A 17,820-nucleotide genomic window follows, 5' to 3' on the forward strand; every position below is an offset into this window, starting at 1 on the left:
CCATGATCTTTGGGCCCTCAGGTGGCACTGCAGTAAAAACAGACATGATTCTGTAGTGGAATTCACTGCATGAGCTCAGAAACACTTCTGAAAAACCCTGTCTGTGAAAACAGTTCGGCGCTGTATCCACAAATGCAAGTTAAAACTCTAAAACACAAAGAAGAAACTGTATATAAACAGGATCCAGAAATGCTGCCACCTTCTCTGGGTCTGAGCTCATTTAAAATGAACTGAGGGGAAGTGGAACAGTGTCCTGTGGTCAGACGAATCAACATTTTGAAATTCTTTTTGGAAATCACTGTGTCCTCCGGGCTAAAGACCACTCAGCTTGATACCAGTGCACAGTTCAAAAGCCAGTATTCATGATGGTGTAGGGGAGCATTAGTGCAAATCTGTGAAGGCACCATTAATGCTGAACGATATATACATGTTTTGGCAACATATGCTGCCATCCAGGCGACGTCTTTTTCAGGGAAGGCCTTGATTATTTCAGCAAGACAATGTCAAACCACATTCTGCATGTATTACAACAACATTGCCCCATATTAAAAGAGTCCGGGTGCTAAACTGACCTGGCTGCAGTCCAGACCTGTCACCACTGATAACATTTGGTACATTATGAAATGAAAAATATGACAAATGAGCCCCTGAACTGATGAGCAGCTGAAATCCTTTATCAAACAAGAACAGGAAAACATTTCACTTTCAAAACTACAGCAGTGTCTCCTCAGTTCCCAAACACTTACAGAGTGTAGTTAAAAGAAGAGGTAATGAAACACAGTGGTAAACACAACTTTCACAACTTTTTTGTAATGTGTTGTTGGCATCAAATTCAAAATGGGCATATATTTTTCAAAAAACAATAAATTTTCTCAGTTTCAGCATTTGATATGTTGACTTTGTAGTATTTTCCTTTAAAAAATGTGGTTTACATGATTTGCACATCATTGCATTTCATTTTCATTTACATTCTGCACAGCATCCCAACTTTTTGGGAAATGAGTTTGTGTATATATGTAAATGTCCTGACATGATGTGCAAATGACAAATAAGCTTTGAAGCTTGAAACTTGATAAACTTGAAACTTTTCATCAGTATAATGTTGATTTTGAGATCATTTGGGGCCTAAACATCAAGCCGGACATTCCTTTTGAGTCTGTGAGTGTGATGTTAATACGTAAAGATGTATGATGTTGTCTGAAAAACTCCTGATGCCTCTGACTTTTAAACGATTACTTCAGGCTTTACAGGGCAACTCATAGCGGCACACGTTCATCATGTTTCAGTGGTTTTTTCTCTCCATGCTCACTAAAGCTATTTCTTTCAGTTTTAACAAAGAATAATATATAGTGCTGCTTTAAGTGTGTGATTAATTCCATTTACATTTAGCTTTACATTCTGTATCTTAGTTTTAAGATCTTTAAGATGTGTTTTTCTGTGCACACAATGATATAAGGAAATATATATAACCCGATCCTAACTTTGCACAAGATCTCACCTTTACAGGTGGCAGTTTCTGTGGAGTTCTGGAAGCCAGGTTTACATTCACATGTGTACGAGCCGATAGAGTTCTTACAAAATGAGTCCTTGGGACAGGGGTCATTCAGTACACACTCATTTTTGTCTGAGGAGTGGAGGACAGGAGAGAGAAGGAGAAGAAGCAGTTCAGGTTGCATTTGTTAACACAGGTTTAGGTCTTTACAGGTGCGGGAGAACCAGGATTAACATGCCTAATTACACATTATTTATAACAATATTGTGTTTGCAGTCCAGTGTGCTCTAGAGTGTTCTTAGGTGTCTCACTCTCACCTTGACACTGGTCATTGTGGCCGGTAAAGTTGGAGGTTCTGGACTCAAATCCTGGCTGACAGGTGCAGTAGTAGCTGCCGTATGTGTTGTGACAGATTGAATGATCTCCACATGGATTGTGAGTGTCATTGCACTCGTTCTCATCTGAAAGAGATGGAGAGAGAGAGAGAGAGAGAGAGGATGTTTTATTCAGTATTTTAAGTTTTCTGGTATTCTAATAAATTATAAGTAATATACTGTCATTTTTTAAATATAAATCATGGTAAGTACCTCTAAATTTGATCACTTTTGAAATAAGAGGAATTATGGATATATTTTTATTATATCTTTATTTTTAATAGGTTTGTACTGATTAGTTGAAATGTGTGAAGGTGCAGAGAAGTGGCATCATAATACAATCATTTCATTCATTTATCTGAAACATATTTTCTATTTTAATTGAAAACAGGGATCCTAAACGTTTAAACTCGTGATTCCAAAATTTTGAATGCTAGTATCGATAGGAATCAAAAAGATCAATGGAAAAAGTTAAACAGATTTTTATCTTGTAGCACCCTGTATTGGGAAGTTGCTGAACTATTGAGTAAACATTTGAAATATGTGAGCAGAGATTATAGAGTATATATTTGTAACTACAGCCATTACACTGTAAAAGTACATGAATGAGAGTAGCTGAGAGTCTCACCAAAGCTGTGCGTGTGTTTTATTCAGTGTCGCTGGTTGCAACACGGTGAAAAATACAGTTCTGTTTTTTTTTACTTTATTCAGGAACTGCCCTTGGGCTTTTATTACATGAGTGCTTTGAATTAAGAGGTTTTCTGCTCTTTACAGTTTAACATATCAAAATTATTGCCATTGGTAATCAACCATACACCACAGATGCAGCAGATAGATTCTGTTGAAAAAACACTGCAGTATTTATTTAAAAGTGTGACAGAATCAATGCAGAAATTATGAATTTTAGCTTTGCTGCATCACGCTATTTATATATCAAATTAATACATCAACTGCACTGAGAAATTAATGAAGACGATCAGATTAAACATGAGAAACAGCCACATTATGGTCCCCTATGGATGATCTACAGATACTTACATTGTTAACAAACTTTCTGGTGAGGTTTAGTGTTAGGTTTAGGGTTAGAGTTAGATTTAATAGGATCTTTCACACTCAACTTCAATTTCTGTTGCATTTTATAGAAATTTAGTTGAATGTTGGTGAAAGGCAAACAAAGCATGTTCGAATCATCTACAGTTGATCATCAAAATAAAGTGCTACCAATTTCATTTTATTTTATTTCAGTCAGTAGTAAGATGTGTTACCTTTACACTCCTTTCCTTCTATCAGGAATCCAGGACCACATGGCTTAGCCTTTACAGGGGACACCAGGAGGAGGCCTAAAGAAGGGAGAAATATTATTACTGGGTAATACAGGATGCTGCAGATGCTGCAGACTGACACTATGTGTTAAATGTTCACTGCTCATCATGGCTCAGCAAGCAAACCTTGTGACATTGAGGTGTACATTATTTACAACCAGAACTTAATTACAACTGTAGTAAATGGGGCAGGACCATAATCCACACTATATTGCCAAAAGTATTCGCTCATCTGCCTTCACACGCATATGAACTTGAGTGCCATCCCATTTTTAATCCATAGGGTTTAATATGATGTCGGCCCACCCTTTGCAGCTATAACAGCTTCAACTCTTCTGGGAAGGCTTTCCACAAGGTTTAGGAATGTTTATGGAAATGTTTGACCATTCTTCCAGAAGCGCATTTGTGAGGTCAGACACTGGTGTTGGACGAGAAGGCCTGGCTCACAGTCTCCGCTCTAATTCATCCCAAAGGTGTTCTATCGGGTTGAGGTCAGGACTCTGTGCAGGCCGGTCAAGTTCTTCCACACTAAACTCGCTCATCCATGTCTTTATGGACCTTGCTTTGTGCACTGGTGCGCAGTCATGTTGGAACAGGAAGGGGCCATCCCCAAACTGTTCCCACAAAGTTGGGAGCATGAAATTAAGAGTTCCTTTCACTGGAACTAAGGGGCCGAGCCCAACTCCTGAAAAACAACCCACACCATAATCCCCCCTCCACCAAACTTTACAGTTGGCACAATACCACTTTGTGGCTGAGTTGCTGTTGTTCCCAATCACTTCCACTTTGTTATAATACCACTGACAGTTGACTGTGGAATATTTAGTAGTGAGGAAATTTCACGACTGGACTTGTTGCACAGGTGGCATCCTATCACGGTACCATGCTGGAATTCACTGAGCTCCTGAGAGCGACCCATTCTTTCACTAATGTTTGTAGAAGCAGTCTGCATGTCTAGGTGCTTGGTTTTATACACCTGCGGCCATGGAAGTGATTGGAACACCTGAATTCAATGATTTGGATGGGTGAGTAAATACTTTTGGAAATATAGTGTACTCTAAGCTGTGACACAGATCAACAATTATTCACAAAATGCAAATCAAAAATCTCTGACCAAAAAAAAAAAGCAAAAGTTTAAAATACTGCACAACAATGATGAGTTTAATTTATCCCAAACAAACCACATCAACATGTTAGCTAGCTTAAAAGTCTCGTTTTCATTGATAGGTAACAATCAGCTTTATGTTAGTAACGCTTTACACTAAGGGTACATGAACTATCAATGATTAAGACATTATAGCATAACTAAATTGTCAAACTGTCTACTAAAATGGCATAAGAGCATCTTAACCTTAACACACCACTAAGAGTGTGAAGACATATGAATATTTATAAATATTCCTAGTTGTCAAATTCCACCCCTTAACTTCACCACCAGGCATCCAGTGCTTTTTACCTTTGGTAAATGGGGAAAACAGCCCTTTATGTTGCAACAGATAGAATAGATGAAATGAAGCACACCCACAAAATTAAACTCACACTGTGACATCAATAATCAGATATTAAACTTAAGAGGTTTTCAATTCATCACCCACCAAACATTAAACAATAAACTGAACAACATTCGCAGCACAGTGGGCTGATGAGGCTAGTGCTAGCTTAGCAGGCAAATAACTTAGCTCAACCTGGCTCAACACACCACAGAACAGACAGGATTTTGTCTTTCTGTCACACCAACACCATCACTTTATTTCACTCACTCAGTTTTGAGTCTTTATCCTCTAACTGTCCTCTCTGTGTACAGAACCCATGTTCCTGTTGCAAATGAATTTAGTCTGTTTGCAAAGCTAATGTTAGCCTCTGGTTCTAATGAGGTAGTGGAACCTAACGTACATAACAGATCCAAACACAACAAACAGAAATTTCTTCCTTCAGATTTGAGTCTTTATTCTCTGAAGCTGTGAAATCAAGCCATGTCCTGCGGACTCAAGAGGAGAGGGACCATCCAGCTTGTTATCAATGCTGAACAGTATATAGAAATTTTAGAAGAACATGTGCTCTCATCCAGACAGCGTCTCTTTTAGGGAAGGCCTTGCATATTTCAACAAGACAATAAACCACATACTGCATCATCACAACAGCATGGCTTAACAGATGAAGATACTACACAGTGGTAGACACGGCCCTGTCCCAACTTTTTTTGAGATGCGTTGCTGCCGTCAAGTTCTAAATGAGTTAATGTTTTTCATGAAACGGTAAAATGTCTCACTTTCAACATCTGATATGTGTTCTATGTTCTACTGTGAATCAAATATGGGTCTATGAGATTTGAAAATCATTGCATTCTGTTTTTATTTATATTTATTTACATTTTACACAGCATCCCAATCTTCCAGTAACATGGATACAAAATCAAGTATGCATTCAGGCCCAGCCTTCTGTATGTCATTGCACCAACACTGTATGGTAGTGAACCACACCCTAATCGCAGGGTTAAAAAGGAGCTCGGTGGGTGAGAAGTTTGTCTGATGCAATCAGGTTTTTATTCTTACAGAAACAATTTCTCACAGATTTTTCTACCTTTATGAATCTCAGATTTCTGCCTCCTGCCTTGTGTTTTAGTCATTTGTGTATTCTTATCTGGCCTTTAGACATCTTCTCCTACTGCTACATAACATTGACATAACCATGTCATAAACATATCATGGCAGCTTATGTCACATGCAAAATCTCTAGGTATCTGTACTCTAGTAAGCCATTGTGACGCCAAGTACAAACATATTTCCACATCCTTGGAATTTGCAGTACATTATGATGCTACTTCTTGAACAGCCAATCGCAACAAAGCAGAACACTGGAACTGCCAATCAAACTGAAGGTTCTTGCTCATCTTTCTGATAAATTCTTCCAGTTTTTCTCATTCATAGAGTTCTAAACCACAATAATGTGAGCAGGTGATATTCCAAAGTGCTTCTAATAAAATCTGAACCTTATACACTCTACAAGAACCTGTAACCTAAACTCTAAAAGTACTGTTACAGTAAAGTAAGGTAGAACATCTCACCTGAGATCAAGTAGAGGGTGAAGATAAGGAGGGTCTTCATCCTGATCGAATTGTCTCTGGGATGTGCGCATAAACTTTAATTCAGTAAATGCACTTGTCTTTGTGGGACTGACTGTCATTTCCTGTCAGGAAGGTCTGAGTGTTTAACTTCACAGCTCCTCCTATCAGTATCAGTGACCAAAGGCGCCTTCACAAAGGAAGAGGTGAACGATCACATCAGTATGGTAAACCACACTATGCCCAATGCATAAAAGACCATCAGAACAAACATGGTGGGGTGCTCGCTCCTCGGCAGAGAGCACTCCCAGTCTTCTGCCGAGGCCATGGCTCCTCCAGCACTTGACCCAGGCCTGTCCCAAATGCTGATCATGAATGCTGGTGCTCTGCCTTTGCTGCTGGCGAGTGACCTGAGATGGACAATGGTTGCCTTCCAGCTGTGTGATTTGCCCTAGATAGATCTTGAGGCACGAGCACGCTGGTCACAGCAGAGATATTGGTGAGCTTGTGGTGTCAAGCGCAAAGAGCCATCTGTCATCAATGCTACATTTGACCCACTGTTTGCAGCCACCACTGAACTTTCCCTGCTAGTATCTGTCTACCCACCAGCCCACGTTCACGGTGGCACACGGCGCAGTGGTCTTTCTCTCTCTCTCTCAGTGCTCACCAAATGCTCCACTGCTCACCAGACCGCTCCCACAGTGCAAGACTTTAACGGTTCCATTTTCGCTGGCCTCTCTCTCATGAGCACCAACGTCGTTCCTCACCAAGCTGGATGCTATATTAAATATTGTCTCCATACTGTATTTTCTGTCTCAAATGGGTGACATAATGTGGTTATTTTTGCAATTGTGCCACTTACAAATAAGTTGGCAAAGCCTTTTTGAAACCAAGCAACTACCACAGAACAGAGAAGCTATAGCAAAATGTGAAGCAATTCAGATACATCAGACTGCACTTTGTGGGGTGGTTTTTGATTATGATCTCACATATGTGTGAGGGACCTGCCAAAGAGCATGTGCTAGCCAAGCATGTTGTTACACAGCATTGTTAAATACAGAGACCATGTAAAACTCTTTAAAAGTAGCTTTTGCTTGCACACTAAAATAATAATGATAATAAAATAATGCTAATTTCCTAGTCATAAGTATGCATTAGCATTGTGCTAACTGTGCTGGGTTTTGACATTTATAGCAGCTCTCTGGATGAACTGCAGATATTTGAAGTTTGCAACGGACATTTAAGTACCATATTCTTTGCTTTAGATGTTACACATTGAATGTTGATTCTTTCAGCAAGGATTTAAGTTCAAAGCCTCTGAATAGTACCGGAGCCTTTTAGCTTAGCCAGCTTACTTTAATGAGACAGAAAATGGTCCAGTTTGCTCACATAGAGCATGAAATACTAACCTCATTGAAAAGGAGACTGGTCTGCTGATTTCAACATCAGTCACTGATCAGGACGTTTAATGTTTGTGATATGTGACACTGCACCACCGTTTATCACTGTCCTGTCAATCAGAGGCATCTATGTGCAGAACTGTGGCTGGCTGAGTGAAAGTGGTTTTGTGAGGGGGAGGGGTGGTGGTGGTTTTTGGGGGCATGTGGTGGACTCATGCTCAATGTCATGCAGCACTGAGCAGGAAATCCACACAGACTGCAGAATCACATGCATTTTATGAAAGCAAAATACACAGCAGAGTTTACTTCAGATTTTAATAATGATGAATAAGGAAACATATTTGTGAACCGGTAGGGAAAATGCAGTTTGGTAGGCATGTATGGCTAGTAACTAGCCTTCAGTAGATAAATATGTGGTACTTACCAGTAATTTTCTGGTACATAGTAATTTACATTAAAAAATACCATGTACATACAGCTGCACTTACACATAATTACAAGTAGCATCTGATGCTCAATTACCAAGTAAGTCAATATGCATGTTCAAAGTAACTAATCAGAGCAATACCAGGTTTGAGCTTTTATTGATTCAGCATTTCTATATGACAGTGAAGTACTTAGTAAGATAGAGTAAGTACCTTTATTCCTGTACAAGAACTCATTCCATAGTACTTTTAATGTTTTCTTGTCTTATTCAGGGAATAACCACATACAGTGTTCATAATCATACATAATATTCACATAATCATACATAATGTTCATAACCGTACACAGTGTTCATAACCATACATGATGTCATGGATCTAAGATAAGTTAAAGCACAGCTAGGTATGGTAGGTAGTGTCTATGTTTTAACGTGAAGTAAGGATGACTAAAGCAAAAACAACACAGGATTAAGTTAAAACTGGAAATGTAAAACTGGAAAAGACACAAAAACATATCCATGTGCCTGATTACCAAACAAACACACTCACACACAAACACACACACACCTCTACAGCCACAGTCAAACCCAGAAAGACAGACTTACTGTATATAAATATCTACAAAACAGTGAAGAATCCAAAAGGGCAGAGCAAACAGCACAGCAGAGAAACACATGGAGAGTAACAAGTCCAGCTGCAGTGGCTAACAGGCCAGTGATGCATCGTAAACAGTTCTCCACAGCAACAAGATACAGGAAACCTGGAACTTGTGGAGTGTAGTACTGGATTGCACAGGATCAGCTGGCATCACTGAATTACGGAATACAGTCCAAGGCAGTTTAATCCAGAACCTCAGTCTACATCTTCCAGGTTTTCAGGTGTCTGTTTGCTGCAAGGGCAGCACGGTGGCGCAGTGGGTGGCACTGTTGCCTCACAGCAAGAATGGCCTGGGTTCAATTCCCGGCCGGGTGACCAGGGTCATTTCTGTGTGGAGTTTGCCTGTTCTCCCCGTGTCTGCGTGGGTTTCCTCCGGGTACTCCGGTTTCCTCCCACAGTCCAAAAACATGCAGTCAGTCTGATTGGACATGCTGAAATTGCCCCTAGGTGTGAGTGTGTGACTGTGTATGTCTGTCTGTCCTGCGATGGACTGGCGACCTGTCCAGGGTGTATCCTGCCTTCCGCCAATGACAGCTGGGATAGGCTCCACCACTGCGACCCAGAAGGATAAGCGGTTTAGATGATGTATGTATGTATGTTTGCTGCAACGTTGTCACTGAGAATATCAGATGGGAGCTGTACTTTTGTGCATGTTCGCTCATTAGATTCTGTTTTAAACCTCTTACTGAGCTCTGCTGTCCGCTTTTTGGATTTAGTAGTTTCATCGTTTGTTTTATTTGTGTATGTTATGTGGATATTTTCCGTATTGAATGTCTTGTTTGACTAGTTAGCTCATACAGTACAGTGCATTTCCATTTTTGCCATAATCCTTAGACACCACTTGCTCTTTACCATTGTTTATTAACATACATCTGATTTATAACATTACGTACAGTGATGAACACTGTACATTGTTATGTTCTGCATACTACAAGAACAAGAAAACAAACAGATGTCATGTAAATACTATGTACATAGTTATATTTTACAGTCCTGTTTCCATCATGTTCCTGAGAAAGTATCAGTAAATGTACCAACTAATAACTGATATCCAATTAACTGGCTTGTTGCAACAGTGGCATCCTATTACAGTACCATGGTCAAATTCAGTGAGCTCTTTAGAGCGATCCATTCTTTCTCCAATGTGTGTAAAGGCAGACTGCATGGCTAAGTGCCTGATTTTATACACCTGTGGCAACAGGGCTAAATGAAACTATACACCCATTGCAGGATCTTCCAAACAACCCAGGGAGGTTTACTGTTCATCTAGTCATCCTGGGCTTTGAAGGGTTTGACTTTGGAACACACAGCTGGGTAGTGAAGGTTAAAGAGAGTACATACTGGATCATAGGTGTAGCAAAAGAGTCTGTCAAAAGAAAGGAAAGATTCAACCCAGTGAAGATTTTACCTGCTAAGTTCATAGTTCAGAGTACAGAATACCAAGTGTAAGTATCAGTTTTTATTCTTAAACCAGAGTTTAACCCTGGAATAGATTGACTTAGTGCTGCAGTGCCTTACATGTTTGTACCGTGTGTTAGTTGGAGTGCATGTTTTTTTTTGTATAAAACTGCAAAACCTGCACAGAAACTTATTGCGATTGTGAAGATGTCCTCTTGTTTCTCATCTGTTACTGTTACATCTAATGTACTAAACTGGTTAAATGTTGTCCTTACAACAACTTGACTTCTCAGTTCTTTGACACCCCTGGCATGTGTGTTTGTGTTGTCTACTACTACATGGTTGGGCAAATATTTAAAGTAAATGGGTTCTATATTAAGACCCATTGTACTGCTAGTGGTTTTCTATGGAGATTGCATGGGTGTGTTCTTGACCCTAGACACCTGTTAGCAAAAGGTGTGGCAGAAACACGTTTAATCAATATTTAGGAGGTGTCCACATATTTTTGGCCATAGAGCGTAACTACAGAGCTCTGGTGTGGCAATGTGGATATTTTTTTCTTTTCCTCATTAAACTATGAAATAATTGTATAGGGGAAAAACAACGTTAGTTAAGTCTGTTGCCTATTAAAACAGATTTTGTTCCGTGTTATGAGAGGGCCTAATTTTATTTTCAGTATTGTTACCTGTATGATGTCAATAAAGCATTTTGTTTTTCTTTAAGAAAGAAAACCTTGAAAAGGATGAAGGGAACTCATCCCACCAGCCTTAATTATGAATATATAATACTGTCTGGATCTATAGAGTCACCAAAAAAAAAATAGCACTCCTGTTGTTTGGGTTTATTATTATTATTTGTTTTCCATATCTCGAATAGGGGTGTAGTGTAAATATAACTGAACTAAAGTTGTAGCCATAAAGTGGTTCCACACTCCCTGGACTTTGAACAGGAACAAGAATTATTTCAGCTTTATATCTGAACAAGTCAGAGACTGTCTCAAGGAAGTAGCTTCTACAGTCCAGAAATGAACATAGCAGCAAAGCAGTGATGGCGTCGTCTCACTCTTCACTGGAGGAGGACCTCAAGTGTGTGTTGTGCCAAAACATTTATAAAACGCCTTTAATGCTACTTTGCACTCACAGTTTCTGCAAGTCCTGCCTGGAGACCAGCTGGGCTGAGCGGGGAACTAAAGAGTGTCCCAGTCTGCAAGAAGAGATCTTCCATCGAGAACCCACCAGTCAACCGAGCGCTGAAGAGCGCCTGTGACTCCTTTATTGAGGAGAAGAGTCGCAGGGTTTCAGAAGAAGAACGAGGTCTGCTCTGTCCTCAGCACTCGCTGAACATGCAGCTGTTCTGCCTGCACGACGAGCAGCTGGTGTGTGCCGAGTGTGTGACCCAACAGCACAACAACCACAACTTCTGCTCCATCGGCAAAGCCGCCAGTGAGCGCAGGGTAAGAAGTAGAAGGGCTTTGTGAGCCTGAAAATGTAGCAGAGATAATGAGAGTCTTGTTCTCTCTTAGTAAATTCTGAATACAGTTTTAGAAACAGACAACTTTCAGCATGTGCAGTTTACTACATATGTGACGTATTAACTGGTTTATGACTTCGGAGAATGACAGGAACATTAGTGAGTTCCTTATTGTAGCTGTAAATGAGTCATAATCTTTCACTATGTGATCAGTGGCCTTGTTTTTCTCTCCTAAATGTGCAGGAGGAGCTCAGAGGCCCTCTTCAAGAGCTACAAGCATACCATGCAGCGTTTTCTTCAGAAAAGCTCACCTGTCTCTCTGTGTCTCAGGAGATCCAGGTTTGGGATTTAAAAATGCATTCAGAGTGGGCAAAATACTTTATTTTTATTCCCTTATTTTCAAATCATTGATTGGACAATTTCTGGTGCTCTTTTAAGTTTTAAGTCTGTTGCTTTGCTAAATACACCCCAATATTGCCTTCACACCATTCCAGGAAATAACCAATCACTGAACAAACTCTGCTGCTTTTTTCAGTCTCAGTTCCTCCACACTCAAATGCAGATTAAGAAGGAGTTTGAGAAGCTTCACAAGTTCCTCCATGAGGAAGAGGAGGCCGAGATCTCTGCACTGAAGAAAGAAATGGAGAGAAAGAGTCAGAAGATGAAGGAGCAAATAGAACAGATGGATGAGATCTTAGCTTCTCTTTCCAAAAGAGTCAAACTAATTGAGGACCATATGAACGTGGATGACAGTCTCTTCTTAAAAGTAAGAGTTGTTTTTTTTTTATATTAGGGAAACTTTTAACTAATAATTATGTATTTTAAAATGCCTGTTAGTATTATTTTTTGTTTAGCAGCCACAGCTGTCCTTTACAATGAATCAACCATTAGATTAAAGCCTTTTTACATTAGTGGACATTTATTTGAAGAATGTTTTGTTGTTTCCATTCTGTATTAATTTGGAGATTATTTTTTATATCAGCCATGATATTCAAAATGTTACACTTAACAGTCCTCCTGATGTTATTGATCATTTTCCTTTATAGAACCTTAAAGATGCAGAAGAGAGGTAAACATTACAATATATTCAGAATACTTTTTGTGTATACTTTTTGCCCCATGTCAAATTATGTTTTTTTTTTCTTCTACAGAAAGCATACTTATGACACATATATGCCATTTTTCTGCATAATTTCTGTCTACACTGCACTCCACAAATATTGGCACCCTTGGTAAAACGTGTGTGAAAAAGTTCTTTATTGCTGATCCTTGTGATCTTTTATTCAAAATATTAACAAGTACAACATTGAAAAATAAACTAAATCTTATCATGAAATGAATGTTTTGCTCTCATCTCTCAAATTTCACAATTTTTAGCACCCCTTCATTTAATGCTTTGTGCACCCTCACTTTGCAAAGATAACGGCTCTGAGTCTCTCCTATAACACTTAATGAGACTGGAGAACACATGGCAAAGGATCTGAAACTGTTCCTCCATGCAGAATCTCTCCAGATCCTTTAGATTCTGAGGTCCACACTGTGGACTGTCCTCTTAAGCTCATCGCAGAGGCTTTCTATGGGGTTCAGGGGACTAGGGTGGCCATGGCAAGACCTTGACAGCGAGGATGAGGTCATTTCTTCATGGCTGTCTTTGTGTCCAAGCTAAACTCTCCTCTGTTTGTTGCCAAAAATCTCCATTTTGGTCTCATCTGATCACTAAACACGGTCCCACTGAATGTTCCAGTAATGTCTGGTAAAATGTAGGACCTTGAGTTTTTCCTTAATAGCAAAGGCTTTCTTGATGTACATCAAAATGATGTACATCATTTCTATTTTCTATGGTCTTTCTTGTAGTGTTCCGGAAAACATGGCTGACCATTTAAGAGTTCCTAAAGTCCACTTAAAACATATGAATGGAAATATACTTCAGTTAGATTTGACTCTTGAGATTTTCTAGGGGTTCCAACAATGGTGGTACACATAGATTTTGAAAAAAAAATTATTTCATGATAAGATTTAGGTTTTTTTCAATCATTATAACTCAAAGGTTAGACTTTTGCTAAAATTTTATTGAAAGATCTAAAAGAATAAATCATTAAGATTTTTTTTACATCATCAACATCATATTAAAACCGCTTAATTCAGCTAGGGCTGTGGTAGCAGTTGGGAGAGCAGAGAATCCCAGATGACACTGACCACTGCAACTTCTTCCAGCCCATTCTGGGGAATGCTGAGCTACTCCCAGACCAAGTTGGGGATATAATCCCTCCCTATAATTTCTAGGACGACCACGGGGTCTCATCCCAGTAGGCTGTGCCTGGTAAACCTGGGAGGCAGCCAGGGGGCATCTTAATCAGATGCTTCGGCTACGCCTTGACACCCTGTCCATAAATATCACAAACAGGAGTGGAGACAAGGCACAACCTTGTCGAAGGAGTCCAACCCTCACACTGAATGAGTTTGACTTAATGGCGTGTATACGCACACAGCTCTCACTCCGAGAGTACAGAAACTGAATGGTCTGCAGTAGCAGCCCTGCCAACCCATTAGGGTTAGGACTAAGGCCAGGGTGAAGGTTAGGATTAGGTTTTGGGTTGAGGTTAAGGTTAAGGTTCAGTTTTGGGTGAGGCTGGGTAAGGTCAGGTTTGGTATAATGGAAGTGATATATAATCAACAGTGCATCTTTAAGATATTTACCTTAATGTATTCAGATGCTGCAGTACTGCTACTTCACTGATGTGTTACTGATACTCTGTAAAGCGTTTATTAATCATTTCCACTCCACTCAAAATAAAGTGTTACCAAACATTTTCATATGGCTGTATTATTTTGGTTGTGTTTGTATGTGATCATGTCAGTGCTGAGTACACAGTGCCGGATCCAGAGCTGGATTCAGGAGCTCTGATTGATGTGGCCAAACACCTAGGGAACCTGAGATACAGAGTTTGGGAGAAGATGAAGGACATCTGTCCTTACTGTGAGTAGATGGGCTCTCATGAACTCAATGTAGTCCAGACAAATGTACTTTCCCACAAAAATGTTCTACATGGGTGTAAATCAGCTAAAAAATAGTTTGTGAAACAACAACACTGTGAGTAAGTGCATACTGTTTCTTTTTTTATAAGACCCAGTGATTCTGGAGCCAAACACTGCCCACAGCAGTCTTCACCTGTCAGTGGACTTGATCAAAGTGAACTGCAGGGATACGAAACAGAACCTTCCAAACAACCCAGAGAGGTTCATGATGCACCCCGTCATCCTGGGATCTGAGGGCTTCAGCTCTGGAACCCACAGCTGGGTAGTGGACATTGGGGAAAGTGACAACTGGACCATAGGGGTGGTGAAAGAGTCAATCAAAAGAAAAGATGAGATCACAGTGAGCCCTCAGGATGGGTTCTGGACCATAAGTCGAAAAGACGGAAAATTCTCATTCAACACAGGGTATTATGGAACTGAGAGGGTGCAGAGAGTCAGGGTACAGGTGGACTGGGATGGAGGGCAGGTGATATTCACCAACTTTGAGTCCAACACACAATTACAGGCCTATTCACACTCACAAGAGAAAATGTACCCATATTTCTCTACACTCAGTGAACTCCCACTGAAAATTTTACCAGCCAAGGTCATACCATCAGTAAATGAAAATCACAATGAAAATTTATCTTGCTCTTCTCAAACATGGATGGGATCTAAAGGTTTAAAATACAGAAAATATTAAAAAACAACAACAACAAAACAGAATGAAATGATGAAGTGGAGAAACATTTTACAATCATTCTGTATTCATCTGGCATGGGAAACCTGCCTGCTGGTGATGACCTAAATTAGCATATATCTCTGTACTCATCTGATAAAGGAAGCTTGCTTGTTGGTGATAAAGTGCATTAAATCATTAGCATATAAACTGTTGTTATAATCACTGAATGCACAACAAAATATAACACTAACTAGACATTGTTTAAAATAGGTGGATAAAAAAGCATCTTGTCACACATCCCTTGGGCTCAGTGGCCTCTAGAGACTCCATTGCCCAGAATCCCCAGGGGGATCACATGATTCTCAGCCCTCCATCCCGCTCCAATCACCGTTCTCTGTTGCCTGAATACTAAATTGTTACACCTGTTCTCTTATGATTAGCTCAGTATAAAGCCCAGGCTTTTAGTCTAGTCCAGTGTGAGGTATTGCTACTTGTTTCAAGAGCTACTGAGCAGTTTTATTCTGACTATTGTGATTTTTCTGTTTTTTGACTCTGTCTGCGAGCGTCTGAGTTATTCTGCCTCGTTACACGTCTGGTTCATGTGAAATTGGATTTTCTTTACTTTTTTGAAATAAAAGAGTTGTAGTATTTAAACATTCTTATTGCTTCGAAAATGTACTGTAAACTCTCCAGCCCATATATGAAACTGAAATGCAAAAACAGCCCGTTTTGAATTCACTGCTTTTGTAAGATCATGAAAATCAGTGCCTTTACACACATCCACTGATTTAGCCATTTAGCAATGCGGTAACACTTTCTATAAATGTCACATTTGTAAGCATCTATAAACACATTTATAACACGTTGTAATGCCTTCATACAGCATTATAAACATGATTATAAACATTTATAAAAATTAATTATACTGGACTAAACGTTATAGCCGTGTTTAATATATATTATGAATTGTTAATATAATGCATCATAAGTAGTGTTGATAACATGTTATAATGTCAGTGCCAAAGAAGTCAGTCCCAGCTTGGAGACTGCAAAGTAAAGACAAATACCAAGCTAACGGTGGTGTACATTACCTTTCCCACATTGGGTAAAACACTGATGGCAGCACTAGTTTAAACTCTGACATTTGAAGCCTGTAATGTGCTTTACTGTGTAAGTTTTAGTGTTTCAGTAAATCCTTCAGTAAATACTTCAGCATGAAGCCTCACTCTTAACACTGGAGGAGGCTTTAGTACAGTACGCTTCACTTTACTTAGAGCGGACAAATACAACTTATGAGCTCTTATAATTTGTTATGATCAGTACTTCTAATGTATTATGTTAACAATTCATAATGCATAATAAACATGGCTATAACGTATAATGCATTTTTATAAATATTTATAGCCATGTTTATAATGCCTTATGAATGCATTATAACATGCTATGAATGTGTTTAGAGATGCTTACAAAGGTGACATTCATAGAAAGTGTTACCAGCAATGCCCATTCATGCTGAAGTTTTAAGGAGTGTTTCAGCTTGGACTGCTTTTAGAATGAGGGACTGGGCAGTCAATCACTCATATATATCAGTCTTAAAAGTGACAAGAGCAGCCCGTTTAATTGTAAGTGATAGAAAGAAGTTGGAATTTGTAATATAAGAATGAGTTCTGACTGTTTTTGGTACATAAATCCACACAACCGTCGTAAGTGAACCATAGGAAAAAATGAAATACAAGAAAAATGCAGGATGTGGCCTATTTAAATATAAAATATAACAGTAGCACACCATGTGCTACCCTGGGCTCAGTCTGCTGCTGCTCCTTGTCCCTCCATCGTCACTCGTCACTTGCATCCCTCAGTGGTGGTCAGGATTTTGCTGCCCTCCCCCACTCACTCGCTGTTCTCTCCCCTGCCTGCATGCCGGCTCTCGCGGTCTTCATCGGGGCCCAGGGGACAGGCCTGTGCTATAGCAACCAATTAAAATAAAAATACTTAAAAATATATAACTTCAGAAACATCTAATATATCATTATATGTAGGCTTTTACGCTGCTAAGAGTTGTGCATGCATATTTTTTGACCTGTTTGGTTGGAAACTTATACAGGGAGATTCACTTGAAAGAGGCCCTGAATATTCTGTAATAGCTCTTTCTAGGACGAAGCAATCTGAACAAAACAATGAGCAATCAACTCCTCAGTATATGGAGCGTGAAACAAGCCGGGATGCCCCTGCATCGGAGAGATGAGGTAGGTGCTGGAGCAATTTCTGGGTGCAGACCCCCATACCCCTTCATGTATCTGATAGAATATGCAGATCACTTCCAGCATTGCATATAATGCATTCGATTACACAAATGCCAAGATATGTAATGATTTTTTTTTGTTCAGATTGCTTAATTTTAACAGGAGTTACAACAGAATATTCAGGGCCTCTTTTAAGTGATCTTCAAGTATACTTCAGTATAATAACCATAATATAGTCATCCTTAAGATTCTGGGATCTCTTTATCTGACTACAATGCAAA

At 39.5% G+C, this 17,820-nt stretch overlaps 1 pseudogene; it reads left to right on the top strand.

Moving 5' to 3' along the window:
* The first annotated feature begins 11,108 nt into the window (after positions 1-11,108).
* On the top strand, positions 11,109-15,317 carry LOC118797770 (annotated as a pseudogene).
* Positions 15,318-17,820: the final 2,503 nt, after the last annotated feature.

Source organism: Colossoma macropomum, unplaced genomic scaffold (genome assembly GCF_904425465.1).
Source record: "Colossoma macropomum unplaced genomic scaffold, Colossoma_macropomum, whole genome shotgun sequence".
NCBI lineage: Eukaryota > Metazoa > Chordata > Actinopteri > Characiformes > Serrasalmidae > Colossoma > Colossoma macropomum.